The sequence below is a fragment of the Polyodon spathula genome, chromosome 15, assembly GCF_017654505.1.
Source record: "Polyodon spathula isolate WHYD16114869_AA chromosome 15, ASM1765450v1, whole genome shotgun sequence".
Classification (NCBI taxonomy): domain Eukaryota; kingdom Metazoa; phylum Chordata; class Actinopteri; order Acipenseriformes; family Polyodontidae; genus Polyodon; species Polyodon spathula.
Window position 1 is genome coordinate 2700423 of NC_054548.1, and position 19113 is coordinate 2719535.

The 19113-nt window shown below is 40.1% G+C and overlaps 1 long non-coding RNA gene across 1 annotated transcript; it reads right to left on the reverse strand.

The window, feature by feature from the left end:
- Positions 1 to 5826: 5826 nt before the first annotated feature.
- LOC121328048 lies at positions 5827 to 13829 on the reverse strand. The gene is made up of 3 exons (XR_005951635.1): positions 13745 to 13829; positions 10924 to 10968; positions 5827 to 6016 (listed from the first exon to the last, which is right to left on the reverse strand). It is a non-coding gene; the product is annotated as an uncharacterized LOC121328048 (long non-coding RNA).
- Between the last annotated feature and the right edge of the window lie 5284 nt (positions 13830 to 19113).

The following is a 19113-nucleotide window of genomic DNA, read 5'->3' on the forward strand; positions in this document are numbered from 1 at the left end:
TCTGAACATCTCTCTCCCTCCACAGCCTCGTTCCGGTGCTGGGGGTATGTGATGAGAGACTAGGGGATGAGGGTTACAGTGTGAGTTAACAGTTCTGAACATCTCTCTCCCTCCACAGCCTCGTTCCGGTGCTGGGGGTATGTGATGAGAGACTAGGGGATGAGGGTTACAGTGTGAGTTAACAGTTCTGAACATCTCTCTCCCTCCACAGCCTCGGTCCGGTGCTGGGGGTATGTGATGAGAGACTAGGGGATGAGGGTTACAGTGTGAGTTAACAGTTCTGAACATCTTTCTCCCTCCACAGCCTCGTTCCGGTGCTGGGGGTATGTGATGAGAGACTAGGGGATGAGGGTTACAGTGTGAGTTAACAGTTCTGAACATCTCTCTCCCTCCACAGCCTCGTTCCGGTGCTGGGGGTATGTGATGAGAGACTAGGGGATGAGGGTTACAGTGTGAGTTAACAGTTCTGAACATCTCTCTCCCTCCACAGCCTCGTTCCGGTGCTGGGGGTATGTGATGAGAGACTAGGGGATGAGGGTTACAGTGTGAGTTAACAGTTCTGAACATCTCTCTCCCTCCACAGCCTCGTTCCGGTGCTGGGGGTATGTGATGAGAGACTAGGGGATGAGGGTTACAGTGTGAGTTAACAGTTCTGAACATCTCTCTCCCTCCACAGCCTCGGTCCGGTGCTGGGGGTATATGATGAGAGACTAGGGGATGAGGGTTACAGTGTGAGTTAACAGTTCTGAACATCTTTCTCCCTCCACAGCCTCGGTCCGGTGCTGGGGGTATGTGATGAGAGACTAGGGGATGAGGGTTACAGTGTGAGTTAACAGTTCTGAACATCTTTCTCCCTCCACAGCCTCGGTCCGGTGCTGGGGGTATGTGATGAGAGACTAGGGGATGAGGGTTACAGTGTGAGTTAACAGTTCTGAACATCTTTCTCCCTCCACAGCCTCGGTCCGGTGCTGGGGGTATGTGATGAGAGACTAGGGGATGAGGGTTACAGTGTGAGTTAACAGTTCTGAACATCTCTCTCCCTCCACAGCCTCGGTCCGGTGCTGGGGGTATGTGATGAGAGACTAGGGGATGAGGGTTACAGTGTGAGTTAACAGTTCTGAACATCTCTCTCCCTCCACAGCCTCGGTCCGGTGCTGGGGGTATGTGATGAGAGACTAGGGGATGAGGGTTACAGTGTGAGTTAACAGTTCTGAACATCTCTCTCCCTCCACAGCCTCGGTCCGGTGCTGGGGGTATGTGATGAACGGCAAATGCTACAGATTCTTCCAAATGAAAAAGGATTTCAGGGAAGCTGAGGTATGTACAGTACTGTAGATCAGTAATCTGATCTTGAGATTCAAATTTTCAAGTAGATTTTCAAAACTGAACAACTATTATCTTCTGCAACACACAGGTTCAGCTCTTCTTACTGTGGCTGTCAAACCCTTTCCTAGTTTAGCTGCTGTGTGGTGTGCTTCTTGCTACACGAATACACATTCCTCAAACCACTAGTGGACTGGGATGCACATTATCTTCTACTTTTTATTATTGTTTCTGGGATGCATGTGAATAATCGGATTCACAAATTCATGTGATTAATGTGTAATATATACATTCCTACTGCAGTGTTAAGAGAAATGCATATTTACTGTGCTTCCATTGCAGTTCAGAATGGTACAATAAAATCAGTCATGGGAAGTGATTCAGTTATGTTTATTAATTTAAAACAAGGTCAGGTGTTTTCTTTTTCGTGAAGTCATATTAATTAAGCAGTAGAGTGTTCATAAACGCATTGGGCTGCAGTGCATTTGCTGGTACAATGATACTTGATGAATATAGCTATTCTGTTGTTAAACCACTAGTGTTCTGTTGAACATCCTGAAGGCCAGCAGAGCAATAACCCAGTTGACCTTTGTTGTGAAGAGTTTCTCACATATGTAACCAACTCTGTAGGGCCACGGCTTTATATCAAACAGCACACCCAGAAAGCACACTGAAAATCCTACAAAAGTACACACTTACATGTGGTTTAAAAATATACCGTGCATAGATACACACACACACACACACACACACACAAAGGCTGTGTAGCCGTATGAACCTATTATTAGTCAGTTACATGACAACTATTATAGGTGGAGTTCCACAAGTGAAATGACATGAGAGATTCACAAACAAGGGGTTCATTGTGCACCCTTTAGTAGTAGTACAAACCCTTAAAGAAGTTAACCACAGTAAATGTGCAGTATTCCCAAGCATGACTATACTATGCATGGGTTAGCATGGTCTGTTGTGTTTAAATGCGCTTCATCATAACCTCTGTGGATTTTACAATGCTTACCTGTGCTTTAGCATACATTAGCTATTAACTCATCTTTTTAGACAGTTTTCGATAACAAAAAAATGCCATTATCACACAGATGTCATGCACACATGCACACATGCTTTAATGCAGGTGCCCTCCTTCCCTCCAGGTGTACTGCCAGAACTCTTTTGCTGGTGGCCACCTTGCCTCTGTGAACAGTGCTGCTCATCATGACCAGCTCGTCGGCTTGGTGAAGGCAGCCAACGGGGGTCCCACCCTGACCTGGCTAGGAGCATTCGACTTCATGGAGGTCAGTGGCCTGCACTGCATTGCTCTCTGCCTGGAAACCTTGCCTATTATCTCTCTATCGTCTGCTTGCACAGACCGTGGTAAGCACCAATGTTGGACCGACGTACCGAAACTAACATTAAAGGAGGCCGTCCAAGACTGAGCTGATCAGGGTCAGTGAAACCAGAGATTATCTTTCTTCAGTTAATGCACACACAGCATTACTGATGTGGGGGTCAATTTGGCATGGTGCCTGTGCATCCCTAGATAATCTGTCTAGATTAGGGATATTCACAAATGAATGAATGCAATAGTCCAGGTTGCCAATTCTCAGAAAGCTGTGAACCAATATAAACTTGGCATGCTGGTAACTCCCACAAAGCCCTTAGTCTGTCATTCAAGGTTAATTAGATATATGAACAGGCAATGCAAATGTGAATTGATTTAATGTGCTCTCCTTGTGTTCCCATGTTTGCTGGACTCAGGCAATCAAGCAAATATGGCTAACTATATTAGTTAATAGATATTACCTATACTTTATTTACTTCAGTGATACTCAACTCTGGCCCTTGAGATCTATTCCAGTCCTAATCTTTTTTCCATCCAGGTGCTAAATTAGTTAATTTCCTCTTAGTAGCTTAAATTACCTACATTAGAACCTGCTTGGAATAAAAACCTGGACTGGATTAGATCTTGAGGGCCAGAGTTGAGTACCACTGATTTACTTATTAAGTTAACAGTAGGCTAAACTGAGAATGTTTTAGGCTAGTTGCACAGATAGAGCCCAGCTAGTATTAATCTTGGACTACATAATATTACTTTAAGGAATGAAGTCCAAGATTAGTGCTCAGCAGTGGATGTGAAACTGCCCGTAAACACGAGTTTCAGATTTAAGTGAGTGCAGGATAGGCATCTATAGCTGGTATGCTCAGTGTCCAGCCCATTTTGTCTCTGTGTCCCTCTCAGACTGGACAATACATATGGACTGATGGGTCCAATTGGGGATACAGCTACTGGATGCCCGGAGAGCCCAACCATGACCGGAGGGATGATGAGCAATACTGCCTGCAAATGTTCTTGATGGGTGAGCAATGTTATAGAACTGCAGTATTAGTTTCACAGTATTTTGATTTACATGCTGCACATGGTGTTTATTTTGTACAAGCAAAGTATACTACAGAAATGCACTTCCATACACAGTTAATTAATAAGTGTTGGATTAATAGATAACCTCTTAAATTCTGAATAATACTAATATTACTAATAATAATTATAGGAATTCATCACTTGTTACCTGCTAGAAGTTGTACACGTTGTTTACCACAAAGAAGTGTTTCACAACCTCTCTCTCACAGACCTGAAGTGGTGGAGCCTTGCGGACTGCTCAATGAAGAGGTCCTTCATCTGTTCCTATCCGTACCCAGCCTGATGAATCACTAAGCCCTGGGTGCAGCAAGGAGGATCAGCTGACTCATACCCTGCAGCCTGCCAGAGACCTCCCCTTGTCAACTCCTTTGCTTCTCACACCTTTGATGGGCATCAGCTGTAGATTAGCTGATCTACTGTATGGTCCTTATGCAAGTGACTGTTGATTTATCTGTATTTCAATACCTCTTCCTTATGCAGGTGACTGTTGATTCATCGGTATTTCAATACCTCTTCCTTATGCAAGTGACTGTTGATTTATCTGTATTTCAATACCTCTTCCTTATACAGGTGACTGTTGATTCATCGGTATTTCAATACCTCTTTCTTATGCACGTGACTGTTGATTTATTTGTATTTCAATACCTCTTTCTTATGCAGGTGACTGTTGATTTATCTGTATTTCAATACCTCTTCCTTATGCAGGTGACTGTTGATTTATCTGTATTTCAATACCTCTTCCTTATGCAGGTGAGTTGATTTACTGTTGATTTATCTGTATTTCAATACCTCTTCCTTATGCAGGTGATTGTTGATTTATCTGTATTTCAATACCTCTTCCTTATACAGGTGACTGTTGATTCATCGGTATTTCAATAACTCTTTCTTATGCAGGTGACTGTTGATTTATCTGTATTTCAATACCTCTTCCTTATGCAAGTTACTGTTGATTTATCTGTATTTCAATACCTCTTCCTTATGATTGGGCTACATCAGGACCATTTTTGTTTGGCGTTAATAATAAAACTCTCAATGGCAGTTTTATAACTCACTGATTCTGTTTCAAATTTTCTTTGGTTTGTTCTACCTCTTCGCGCGTTCTTGACTCGCAAGTGTTATGTGTGAATGTTAGTCTGTGAGGTTTCTATACACTCGTGTCACCTTATGATGGGTACGATAGGACGCGGCATTTGTGTGTTTTGTGCGTTAAAGTAGATGAAAACGCTTCAGATGGGCAGTTGATAGTAGAATCACGGGAGTGCTGGTTTCGGGAAATTTCTTGTTTGGTTGTGGCTGATCTGGGCTTGAGGTAAGGTCTAGTAAAGTAATATTGAACAGCCAGTGATGCCTGTTCACTACAAGACAGGACTGTGAAGCGTAAATAAATTTTCAAAACTGCTGCTTGTCCCAATCTTTCCAATACTGTGCCTCTGAATAGAATTGTAAATATTCATACCACATAAGCTTTCTTAAAGTATTTGTATTATCTGTAATAGTATTGTATTATAATTCAAATAATTGTGTCTTTGCTTGGATGCTCTTTGAGATGCTTTGGAGTAAGGTATGCTTACGAATGAAAATCTAAGGAACATATTTTTTAGATCATGTGTATTCAGAACATAAATATTTATCATGGCAACAAGAACCTGCATTTACTGTATTGCAGAATAAAAAAGTAGGTAGTGTTATTTATAAGACGACCTTTAAAAAACGAAAGAAAGTGATGCACGCAATTCCTGTGTAGTTTTTCACTCCTGTCCAGAAGTAGCTAATTACTAGGCTAGGATTTAGACGGGCAAAGTTTTTTATCTTAGCAAATACAAATGGTCAGGTAGGACTGAAAGTGAAAGCATGTTTAAAAGTGTATGAACACATTTTCAATAACTGTTGAAAAAAGAAGACCAGGAACAAGGCTTAGGGTTATGGATCTCTTCAGAAGTATAATGTGTAATTGTGCAGGCTGGAGTGTCGGATCTCTTCAGAAATATGAGAACCAAAGAGACTGAGCCCTGGCTAGCTTCTTTGACCAAACAAGAACAAACTTATGAGATTACCAATTTTTATTTTTTTATTTTTTTAGAACCCACTATATTATTTAAAAAGACAATTCCAATATAAAACAAAGCATAAGTGCACGAGTAACAAGCAGAGATATTGTATACGAGGATAACACAATGTGGGAGCGACGTCCAAACAGTCTAGATCAAATTCCATTGAAAAGTATCCCATTTTAAGCACTTGAAGGTTCATCATCACAAAAATTATCTGCTACAGTGGCTGAAAAGAAAAACACACATACAGGTATTACTTTAGTGATGGCTTACAGTGTAACATTTGTTTTCTTTATTATTGATCTGTGCCAAGATAAATGTAAACTGGAGTAACAAATGATAAGAATTGCAGAGCCACCGGTCCAGATGCTGTCTAAGATCCATCTCTTAAGTGTAAACGGAGCATTAGAACAGCGAGTGGCTCTTACTGACTTCTGGTACTCCTCCTTTAAAAAACTAGATGATGCCCTCGGACCCTCTGATATTCATCGTCCTGCTTCTTAACCAAACAGCTGCTGCCAAATTGACTGACATGATTAAAAGCCAGTCATTGAGGATCTTGGAGCCACATCTTACGATCAGAAGAGGAAACTAGAGGAGTGTCTGTATGGCATCATAGGAGACGGCCAACACAGATTCAGAAAAGGGAGCTCCTGCCACTGCAAGGATTAACACACAGATCTAGGTAGCAGAGAGTACTTGTAAGAGGGGACACCTCAAGCTGGGGCCATGTACTCAGTGAGGTGCACAGGACCCCATGCTTGGGCCCCTCCTGTATCTTATCTACATCAACAACTGTACATTAGGTGAGATTTAACAAATGAATATAGGGATATATGGATAGTGATGGGAAAGAATTAATAATCTAAAAAACTATTTTTTACATTTTTTTTGTCATTAATTTATGTCTGAGCTGTATTTCAAAGGCCATTAAAATTACAGGTATGTTTTTTTTTACTACCGGGATGATTTTCATTGATTGTTTACATTTAAAAATTAAATTCGATTTCATTTTTTTGCTATTAACATACGCAACATATTGTGGCAAAATTCACCTCTCTCACCTGAAAATGAAAGTCTTGCAAACACAATGTACATTTTATTTGTGATCAAAATGAAAATCTTTCAAACATAATGTAAATTTTATTTGTGATCAAAATGGATGCATAATAGTGCTTTTACCTCACACATGAACAGATTTCTCACAAACACGTTTGGAGTTTATTATTCAATTTATTACAGTAGACTGAAGAATAAAATAAACCCCACCATTTCCCTTTTCAACTGTCTATCCACCTGAAGATCTGTGTAGTTTACACACCAGTATAGCTATACACAGCATGGTCTATACATGAGTATAGCTATACACAGTGTGGTCTACACAGGAGTATAGCTATACACAGCGTGGTCTACACAGCAGTATAGCTATACACAGCGTGGTCTACACAGCAGTATAGCTATACAGAGCATGGTCTACACAGCAGTATAGCTATACAGAGCATGGTCTACACAGCAGTATAGCTATACATAGCGTGGTCTACACAGAAGTATAGCTATACACAGCGTGGTCTACACAGCAGTATAGCTATACACAGCGTGGTCTATACACGAGTATAGCTATACACAGCGTGGTCTATACACGAGTATAGCTATACACAGCATGGTCTACACAGGAGTATAGCTATACACAGTGTGGTCTACACACGAGTATAGCTATACACAGCGTGGTCTACACAGGAGTATAGCTATACACAGCGTGGTCTACACAGCAGTATAGCTATACACAGCGTGGTCTACACAGCAGTATAGCTATACACAGCGTGGTCTACACAGCAGTATAGCTATACAAAGCGTGGTCTACACAGCAGTATAGCTATACAGAGCATGGTCTACACAGCGGTATAGCTATACATAATGTGGTCTACACAGCAGTATAGCTATACACAGCGTGGTCTACACAGCAGTATAGCTATACATAGCGTGGTCTACACAGCAGTATAGCTATACAGAGCATGGTCTACACAGCAGTATAGCTATACATAGCGTGGTCTATACACAAGTATAGCTATACATAGCGTGGTCTACACAGTAGTATAGCTATACACAGCGTGGTCTACACAGCAGTATAGCTATACACAGCGTGGTCTACACAGGAGTATAGCTATACACAGCGTGGTCTACACAGCAGTATAGCTATACACAGCGTGGTCTACACACGAGTATAGCTATACACAGCGTGGTCTACACAGGAGTATAGCTATACACAGCGTGGTCTACACAGCAGTATAGCTATACACCGCGTGGTCTACACAGCAGTATAGCTATACAAAGCGTGGTCTACACAGCAGTATAGCTATACACAGCGTGGTCTACACAGCAGTATAGCTATACACAGCGTGGTCTACACAGCAGTATAGCTATACACAGCGTGGTCTACACAGCAGTATAGCTATACACAGCGTGGTCTACACAGCAGTATAGCTATACACAGCGTGGTCTACACAGCAGTATAGCTATACACAGCGTGGTCTACACAGCAGTATAGCTATACACAGCGTGGTCTACACAGCAGTATAGCTATACACAGCGTGGTCTACACAGCAGTATAGCTATACACAGCGTGGTCTACACAGCAGTATAGCTATACACAGCGTGGTCTACACAGCAGTATAGCTATACACAGCGTGGTCTACACAGCAGTATAGCTATACACAGCGTGGTCTACACAGCAGTATAGCTATACACAGTGTGGTCTACACAGCAGTATAGCTATACACAGCGTGGTCTACACAGCAGTATAGCTATACACAGCGTGGTCTACACAGCAGTATAGCTATACACAGCGTGGTCTACACAGCAGTATAGCTATACACAGCGTGGTCTACACAGCAGTATAGCTATACACAGCGTGGTCTACACAGCAGTATAGCTATACACAGCGTGGTCTACACAGCAGTATAGCTATACACAGCGTGGTCTACACAGCAGTATAGCTATACACAGCGTGGTCTACACAGCAGTATAGCTATACACAGCGTGGTCTACACAGCAGTATAGCTATACACAGTGTGGTCTACACAGCAGTATAGCTATACACAGCGTGGTCTACACAGCAGTATAGCTATACACAGCGTGGTCTACACAGCAGTATAGCTATACACAGCGTGGTCTACACAGCAGTATAGCTATACATAGTGTGGTCTACACAGCAGTATAGCTATACACAGCGTGGTCTACACAGCAGTATAGCTATACATAGCGTGGTCTACACAGCAGTATAGCTATACATAGCGTGGTCTACACAGCAGTATAGCTATACACAGCGTGGTCTACACAGCAGTATAGCTATACAAAGCGTGGTCTACACAGCAGTATAGCTATACAGAGCATGGTCTACACAGCAGTATAGCTATACATAGCGTGGTCTACACAGCAGTATAGCTATACACAGCGTGGTCTACACAGCAGTATAGCTATACACAGCGTGGTCTACACAGCAGTATAGCTATACACAGCATGGTCTACACAGCAGTATAGCTATACACAGCGTGGTCTACACAGCAGTATAGCTATACACAGCGTGGTCTACACAGCAGTATAGCTATACAAAGCGTGGTCTACACAGCAGTATAGCTATACAAAGCGTGGTCTACACAGCAGTATAGCTATACATAGCGTGGTCTACACAGCAGTATAGCTATACACAGCAGTGGTCTACACAGCAGTATAGCTATACACAAGTGTGGTGTAGTATAGCTATACAAAGCGTGGTCTACACAGCAGTATAGCTATACAAAGCGTGGTCTACACAGCAGTATAGCTATACAAAGCGTGGTCTACACAGCAGTATAGCTATACAAAGCGTGGTCTACACAGCAGTATAGCTATACACAGCGTGGTCTACACAGCAGTATAGCTATACACAGCGTGGTCTACACAGCAGTATATCTATACACAGTGTGGTCTACACAGCAGTATAGCTATACACAGCATGGTCTACACAGCAGTATAGCTATACATAATGTGGTCTACACAGCAGTATAGCTATACACAGCGTGGTCTACACAGCAGTATAGCTATACACAGCGTGGTCTACACAGCAGTATAGCTATACACAGCGTGGTCTACACAGCAGTATAGCTATACACAGTGTGGTCTACACAGCAGTATAGCTATACACAGCGTGGTCTACACAGCAGTATAGCTATACACAGTGTGGTCTACACAGCAGTATAGCTATACAGAGCATGGTCTACACAGCAGTATAGCTATACAGAGCATGGTCTACACAGCAGTATAGCTATACAGAGCATGGTCTACACAGCAGTATAGCTATACACAGTGTGGTCTACACAGCAGTATAGCTATACACAGTGTGGTCTACACAGCAGTATAGCTATACACAGTGTGGTCTACACAACAGTATATCTATACATAATGTGGTCTACACAGCAGTATAGCTATACACAGTGTGGTCTACACAGCAGTATAGCTATACACAGCGTGGTCTACACAGCAGTATAGCTATACACAGTGTGGTCTACACAGCAGGGATTTTTATACATGATTCAATTAGAATCCATCTCTATATTTCATCACACATTGCAACATGATTTTAACTGGCTGTTTAATCCTCAAATTCTAACAGCCAACTATTGAGGATGAGCACTTTTAAAAACACGATGGGTTTAATCAAATGAAAACCCAGGAATCAACTAAATAAACTCTCTTTATTGTAGCTTTTTATTTATTTATACATACATTTATTATGAATGATGGAAAATGATATGACCGCTGCAATTCTTTAACATAAAAAGATAAGCTAGTGCTATAGACCACGAGGCCACGGTGACTTCACAAATGGCTGTTTTATTTTATTCTAAATAACCCCCTAGCGACTGTGGTGGTAATTAAATGTCCAATTAAACAAGATGGACAAAGAATTAAATAGATTACAAGAGCAGAATATATTGCATTACATATTTATTTCAACCCTTACAAGTGTGCAGATTTTCATTGTAATCCTTTGTTATTTACATCATGTTCCTCTTCTATAAGGAAAACAGGAAGAACAACACCCCTTACCTTATTTCTCAAGATAGTAAGATGTTGTTTTGAAATAAATGACCTTACCTCCAACATGTTTGGTTTGATAGAGGCCCATGCTTGCCTCTTGTCCTGTAATGAAACACACATTATAGTGTATAATCCTTCAAGCTCTAAACACTCTTGAATAGTAAGTAGAAGCTGATCACCACACCCTTCACCCACTTCACGCATCTGTAAAATGTACATTTAAATAAAGTGCTAAAGACTCTCTTTTGTGAGTTTCTTCACGCATCTGTAAAATGTACATTTAAATAAAGTGCTAAAGACTCTCTTTTGTGAGTTTCTTCACAATATGACAAGTGGTTCTCTAGATATGTGCAGAATTCTGAAGTGTTGCGCACATCCATAAGGATGTTGACATTTAAAAAACAAAAACAGATGATAAAAAGTATTTGAGAGAAATCCAAATTAGTTAACTCAGCTTTTTTTACTTGTTAGTACTCAAGCTAAGTAGTTTGCCTTGAATTGAATTGCTGGAGCTGAATGTGATCACAGAACCACGCTGCACATTGATATTCACTCACTTGAATTTAATTGCTGGAGCTGAATGTGATCACAGAACCACGCTGCACATTGATGTTCACTCACTTGAATTGAATTGCTGGAGCTGAATGTGATCACAGAACCACGCTGCACATTGATATTCACTCACTTGAATTGAATTGCTGGAGCTGAATGTGATCACAGAACCACGCTGCACATTGGTGTGCACTCACTTGAATTGAATTGCTGGAGCTGAATGTGATCACAGAACCACGCTGCACATTGATATTCACTCACTTGAATTGAATTGCTGGAGCTGAATGTGATCACAGAACCACGCTGCACATTGATGTTCACTCACTTGAATTGAATTGCTGGAGCTGAATGTGATCACAGAACCACGCTGCACATTGATATTCACTCACTTGAATTGAATTGCTGGAGCTGAATGTGATCACAGAACCACGCTGCACATTGGTGTGCACTCACTTGAATTGAATTGCTGGAGCTGAATGTGATCACAGAACCACGCTGCACATTGATATTCACTCACTTGAATTGAATTGCTGGAGCTGAATGTGATCACAGAACCACGCTGCACATTGAGAATTGAATTGCTGGAGCTGAATGATCACAGAACCACGCTGCACATTGATGTTCACTCACTTGAATTGAATTGCTGGAGCTGAATGTGATCACAGAACCACGCTGCACATTGATATTCACTCACTTGAATTGAATTGCTGGAGCTGAATTTGATCACAGAACCACGCTGCACATTGATGTTCACTCACTTGAATTGAATTGCTGGAGCTGAATGTGATCACAGAACCACGCTGCACATTGATATTCATTCACTTGAATTGAATTGCTGGAGCTGAATGTGATCACAGAACCACGCTGCACATTGGTGTGCACTCACTTGAATTGAATTGTTGGAGCTGAATGTGATCACAGAACCACGCTGCACATTGATATTCACTCACTTGAATTGAATTGCTGGAGCTGAATGTGATCACAGAACCACGCTGCACATTGATATTCACTCACTTGAATTGAATTGCTGGAGCTGAATGTGATCACAGAACCACGCTGCACATTGATATTCACTCACTTGAATTGAATTGCTGGAGCTGAATGTGATCACAGAACCACGCTGCACATTGGTGTCCACTCACTTGAATTGAATTGCTGGAGCTGACTGTGATCACAGAACCACGCTGCACATTGATATTCATGCACTTGAATTGAATTGCTGAAGCTGAATGTGATCACAGAACCACGCTGCACATTGATATTCATTCACTTGCAGCTGCTCTCACATTCATTTCCAAGGACAAACTACTGGACTTGCCTGAAGAGGATTTCTTAATAATTAAAAATAATTAGACGATTGATCTTTTGTGACGTTTGTTTATCCAAGCTGTGTTGTGTCGTGTCACACACAGCACAATAACATTAATCACACATAAAAGTAGAGAGAATCTATGTAAATATAATTTTAAAATACTGTATAAAAATGTAAAAAATATATGTAAGGCATCCATTGTGTAAAACTATTGTTCCTGTTGAAAGGATTCAAAAACCTACCTACTGTAAGTATGTAAGTATACAGTAAGTAGTAAAATATACGCGATACCCTACCTGACAGCTTCTTTCCTTGGGTTCTGTGCTGCATTGAAATTGAGAAGACTAAGTAGTATAGTCTGTTCAGAAACAGTCATTGGTTACAAGAATCTGAACATGTGACTCCATTTCAAGCCCAGTATAGGCTGGATTCATTTGCTTTAGGCAGTGGGTGTTACACTCTAAGGATTGTGGTAGCAACTGTAATCAGGTTACTGTTTATCTTAGTTATGCCGTGTTATTAATGAAGTTTTGTTCACTGCCATGTCCACAATCTTGATGACATTTTGAACTGGTTAGCACGAATCGGGGCCAAAAGAGTGTTGTTTTTTTTAATGAAGTTCCTGTTGCTTTAGGCGGAGTGTTTGCAATGGTAAAATTCTGTTTCACAAATCCCAGAGCTGTAGTGTTTTCTTTAGGATGTGTTCCTGTACGTGGAGACGCCTGTAGGTAAGAATTGCATTTTCTTATTTGCTTCATTGTTCTGCTTCTGTTTCTCAGAGCCCTTCAAATTTGGAGTTCTGTCGAAACGGGAAGGAATTCCTCAAAACCTCAGGGTAAATATTATTAAAAGCCTCATCTCTAGTGGAATTGAATTAAGTATTTATGTATCTCTACCTGTTTTGTATAACCTCCAAAACCAGTAGACCCTCCTCTAGTTAATCCATGGCGTGCTATTGAATTTAACAATAGGTATTTTTTTCATTGTATATTTTAGAAAATTGTATTGATGTACCTTTTTTTCACAGCAATTACACATCTCTACAAAAAGAAGCAGCAGAACATAAACCACACCCTAAGGCTTCCACAACGAATATTCTTCTTGTGGGTCCTGTAGGTTCAGGAAAATCCAACTTTGTGAACTCATTGCTCTCAGAAATTGGGAAGGATGGGTTCCATAACAGAGTGCGATGTGCTGCAATGACAAGAATAAATGCCGGAGGCACGGTCACAAGACATGTAAGTGTCACATTTCCACTGTAATTATTGTAGTGCCCCCCATCCCATCAACATACTGTACTTTGAGTGGCAACAACTGTATTCTCATTGCACATGGAGATTTTCAATCATACAACTTTAAAAAACTAAAATATGTCATTGCCACCGTTGCAAATGCATTGTAGATCAAAGGCCTGTTTCTAGAGAAGAAAAAACAGCCAGGGGGTATTATGCTTAACATGTACTGCCTGGTTTTCTGTGGTAGTGGTTAATGGTTCTTGCAGTCAGATTGGCTGATGGTCCCCTCATGACATTAGACACCCTGTCTGAGGACTCCAGCCCAACAAATCTGTAGAAATGGAGTACCTTGATTTCATTGCCAGCAACATTTTGCCATTCTCTTGAAATGTAATCAAATTCACAGTTGCTTTGGGTGTTTCTGCTGTAAAGGATGTTTCAACTTTAAAGATTTGAGGCTGTCACGACAGCAATTCCAAGCAGATCACACACTTTGGGTAATCAAGGACCTTTCTTTGTAAAGCAAGGAAATCCAAACAAACTATGCTCAGTCAGGATTTAGATTTGAATCCCTTTAGTGAGAGAGGTTCATTTGTACTGGGAAATGTGCTATTTCTTTCATTATGTTCATTATTTCTCAGAGAAACCGCTCCGTAATCACAGTACGTAGCTGTACACTGTCTGACTGCACATGCAACATAAACCGGCCTGTAAAGGGAAGCGAAAGCACTATGAATTATTTTATTCATGCAGGGGAAAGAAAATACATCAGTAACATCTATCGAAAAAACATATATTTGCCTTTTGTTCTCCTTAAAATCCCCCCCTATTGTTGTATAATGGTACATACTGTTAGCAGGAGCAGGAGCTGACATCAAGGTTACATTCGAAATACCGGCAAGCACGTAACAGCAGTGTTCGTGTAACTTAATTGGTCCCCCAGTCAGGGGAACATTGTATGTGCTATGCCCCCCCTAAACCATAGAAAACTGATCCTCAGCAACAGGAACACAGAGAATGAAATGAACATTGGAGGGGCGAGTGGAGCAAGAGATTGCTTCTCATTAAAAAAAAAAAAAAAGGCTTTTGAAAATAGTACTTTGGAGCAGCAGAACCATAAGAATAAGATAGTGAAAAATCTGAAATAGCAAGTTGGACAACAGCTAATAACCGATATCAGGCTTAAAGAGCATGGAAAGCAAGAGAGAACAAGTGCTTGGGTATAGCAAGCAAGCTGGTCAGAGGACCTCAGTTTTGTGGGCAGAGACATAGGGGGTCAGCAGGCTGGAGAGATACTCTGGACCTGTGTGATGAAAGGCTGTCACAACGACAGCTGCAGTGGGTGACATCAGACCAGAAACAGGAACCAACACAAAATAAACAGAGAGGTGGAGTTTTGGTGAAGCTGAGTGCTTGCTTGCGCTGAGCATTTAATAAATGAACAGACATGAAATAAAAGGTTGTAAGACAAACAAAACACAGGACACAGCACTTTAGCCAAAACAAAGAGACAAACAAAACAGACTGCATAGACAAACACGGTGAGCTGAAATCAATTATTTACGTTACTTTTACTTTCTCCTCTCCACACCTGTTCTCCACTCACCGAACACACAACCCCGAGTGAGTGAAAACACGCTCTATTGCTAATCAATCATTCAATTGGATTCTCGGTACAACTGCACGTGAATTAATAAGTTCAATTCCCCGTGCTCTACTATATTTTACCTGCACGTGAAGTGCTGTACAATCCTCGTGCATAAATACAAATATACATTTTAAACACTTGTGCGCATACCCCATATTACATCCTGTGTATCAATGACTATACACCAACATTAACACACTACACACAACATACAACACCGAAATACGCACAGGGGCGGGGCAACATTGCCACAAGGGCATTATAGGCAAGCAGGATAATTTTGAAAGCAATCCTGAATTTTATATTATTATTTTGTGTAAGAAATAATAGCGAGTGGTTTTACCAATGTTTACCCTATGTAAATTTATTTCAGTCAAACTCATATTTTTTGAGAATTCAACGTTTATCCAGCTTTACCGATTAAAATCAAAAGGTAGCAGCACTACTCATGGGCTGCGTCATTTTGTTGAGAGATACATTATTCCAGTTTATTAGAAAGCCAACTTTGCTGTCCCAGCTTTTGCATTCACTGACCGTTGTACTATATCCTTAAAATCATATGATACAGTGGGATATGTGGAAAAGGGTTATGATTCTTAACAGTTACCGATTCATTTAACTAGAAGTCAAACAAAACATACTCGTCTGCTCTTAATTTAATATTCTTGGTTTGTAAAAGTTATTTCAATGCTATCATGTAGGCTACTTATGTTTGACATAAATGTGGTGTCTGCCATGGTTAGGGCAGGAGAAATTTAAAGTTGAATAACCTTGTTTCAAAAACTACGCCATCCTTTGTTTATGTAGAGGTAGGGGACTTCTAGTTTGTAAGCAAGATATGGGCTCCCTCACACAAGCCTCTTAAATTGATATGATAATTGGAATGATAAAGAAAGTATAAAAGTGCACCACAGGACTCTAATTCAGAATTAAAGAGAAGTTAATGTCAGATTTCTATAGTTTAACAGGTGACGTTGAAGTTCAAAAAGAAACACCAAGTATTCAGGGTCTGCACAGAAGTTAAAAACGATACAAAGACAGCCACACCACAGAGAGCATGGAAAAGGACAGACACAGGAAATAACTACACAAATATAAATATAAAACATGAAAAAGAAAAGGAAACAAATAAATAAAAAAAACACAAAACACCAAAGTAGAAAATAAACAGATGCGCAAAATAAATGTGCAAACAAGTATCAAATCCCCAAATAAAATCAAACAACGTGACTAATTCCTGCGTCTACACAGTCCATGCAGGCTGTGGTGGGATTGCACTTCATTGTCAGCTGATTTAAACCTTTAAAGACACTTAAGGACCTTTTTATTTTGTGTTACATGTTCCCATGTGTTGCCACAACTGTTTACATAAGGTGTGTGTATTGTTTTAATTTGTTTTTTTACATTTTGACCACTTTTTAAACTTTTAAATTGCATTCCCAGCCTCAAGATGGACCGCTCGGAACTGCATTTCCCATTATCCACCTGCTCACTTATGTAACCGAGATGGATTTACCAGTGAGCAGGCAGATGATGGCAAATGTAGTTCTAAGAGATCCATGCGGGTACGTGGGAAGCCATCTTGAGGCAGGGAATGAATTTTAAAATTTCACATTTTGTTGTGTACTGCTCATTTAATCAAAACAAGTAGTGTAAGAAGCTGCTTATATCGTTCATGACGTTTTTCAAATCAAGTAAGCTTATTTGTGTATAAAAAACAACAATGGAGTTGCAGCCTGCAGTGTCATCTTACTTAAAGGCACTCAAGCTGAAATCTTACAGTAATTTAAGCTGTGCGAGTCATGTTTCACTGTCGTGTATATTTACGTTTTTACATCTAAGGTCATTTCACAACATAGTTTCCTCACAAATTACTATTAAAGAACTTAGTCACTATAGTTCAGCAATTATGCTATAAACTACAGCAATACATTACTCCAATAGTAATTGCAGTTCTGGCTTAATTTTAATTGATTAAATCATTAATGTTTACTCTCAGTAAAAGTGCACCTTGTTTCAATCAAAAACAACACAGACAATTTAAGAAATAATGATTTTTAACTAATTTTATTATAAAGCACACATGGATAAGCAAAGACAACACATAATAGATATTCTAAATCTAATAGCTATAGGCAACTCTTGATAGGTTAAGAATTATATATTTACCGTTGTGGAGCTTTAAGAAAGGTTTTAAGAGCAAAAATGTTTCAAAGTTTTGCAAGTCCAATTGTAAAAAAGCCCATTAATGTGCAAAACTTGATTTAAGAGTCCTGTAGTTTTGTTGCAAATTGTTTGATTTCCAAGAACAATGTGTGAAGTTTTTCTTTTAAAATCCCACGTAGAAAGTCAATTGCAGTTAATCCTCTTCAAAGATATTGTCTTTTGGTTGCAGTTCAATTCAAAGTTTAGTTCAAAGGCAGATCGAAGTTCTTAAGTTGAAGGTTTTCCCCAACAAGGCATCTTCTTGTAGCTTCCAGATATATAAATGATTCCTCAAAGAATAGATCCAAAAATAAATCTTGAATGGCTGGAAAAATCAAGACCCCCCCCCCCCCGAAATCAGTCGATTTCCAGTCTTTTAAAATTGGAAATGAGATGGGTGTTCTGAGACACCAGCCAATCATTTGGGATTGACCCAAAATGTAACTTCATTGGTAGTTGTCCTTAGAAAAAAGGTGTGTCTTTGATGTTCAAAGAATTGTTGTCCAAGCCTTGGATAAGGCTGTCCATCAAATGTCATTTTAAAAGGTAACTTAAGAAAAGTCTATTTTGTTAATAACTCCACTGTGCTCCTTCCTGTCTCTATATCACCTTCATATTCATGTTGCCCACAAAAAGATGAAGAACTCCATACCTTGTTATACATGGCTACTCAGAGCCTGAGCAACACAAACTATATTTGGTTATAAAGTACCAGAGTTGTCAGGAAAGCCATTGTTATTGTAGCTATATAAAAATAACTCTCCTAGCAAAACTCGCCAAAATATACCCTGTATGTGCAAATAAAAATAAAAAAGTTGGGTTTTCAATTAGGTGCCACAAACTCAAATGTTTTCATTGAAGAAATTCAGAGTTCAGTTACAGTGCTTTTCACTTATTTCTCTTCCTGGAAAACCTGCAACAAGCTCTCCGACATGTTTGGAAAAGGATGTCGTAACTCTGCTCATGTCGGTGATGTAACTTGAAGTGAGTCACCTAAAGCAGCCATGCCAGCAGTGAGTCGTATGACACGCTGTATCAACATGCGCACTACGAGATATAAACGAGTACATACATAACCTCTCCTGCGTGTTAATAGGAATCCATAATCATCATAGGGCTGCAAATACAATAACGTGAACTGCACATAAATAAAGCGAGGGGGTTCCGATACTGTCATTTATTTATGTATTTCTTTCTTCTATTATAGCCAGCCACTTTAAACCATAATACAAATAAGACGTGTTATCCCTAAACCATGTAATATTTGTACTTTTAATGTATGACACAATACTAAA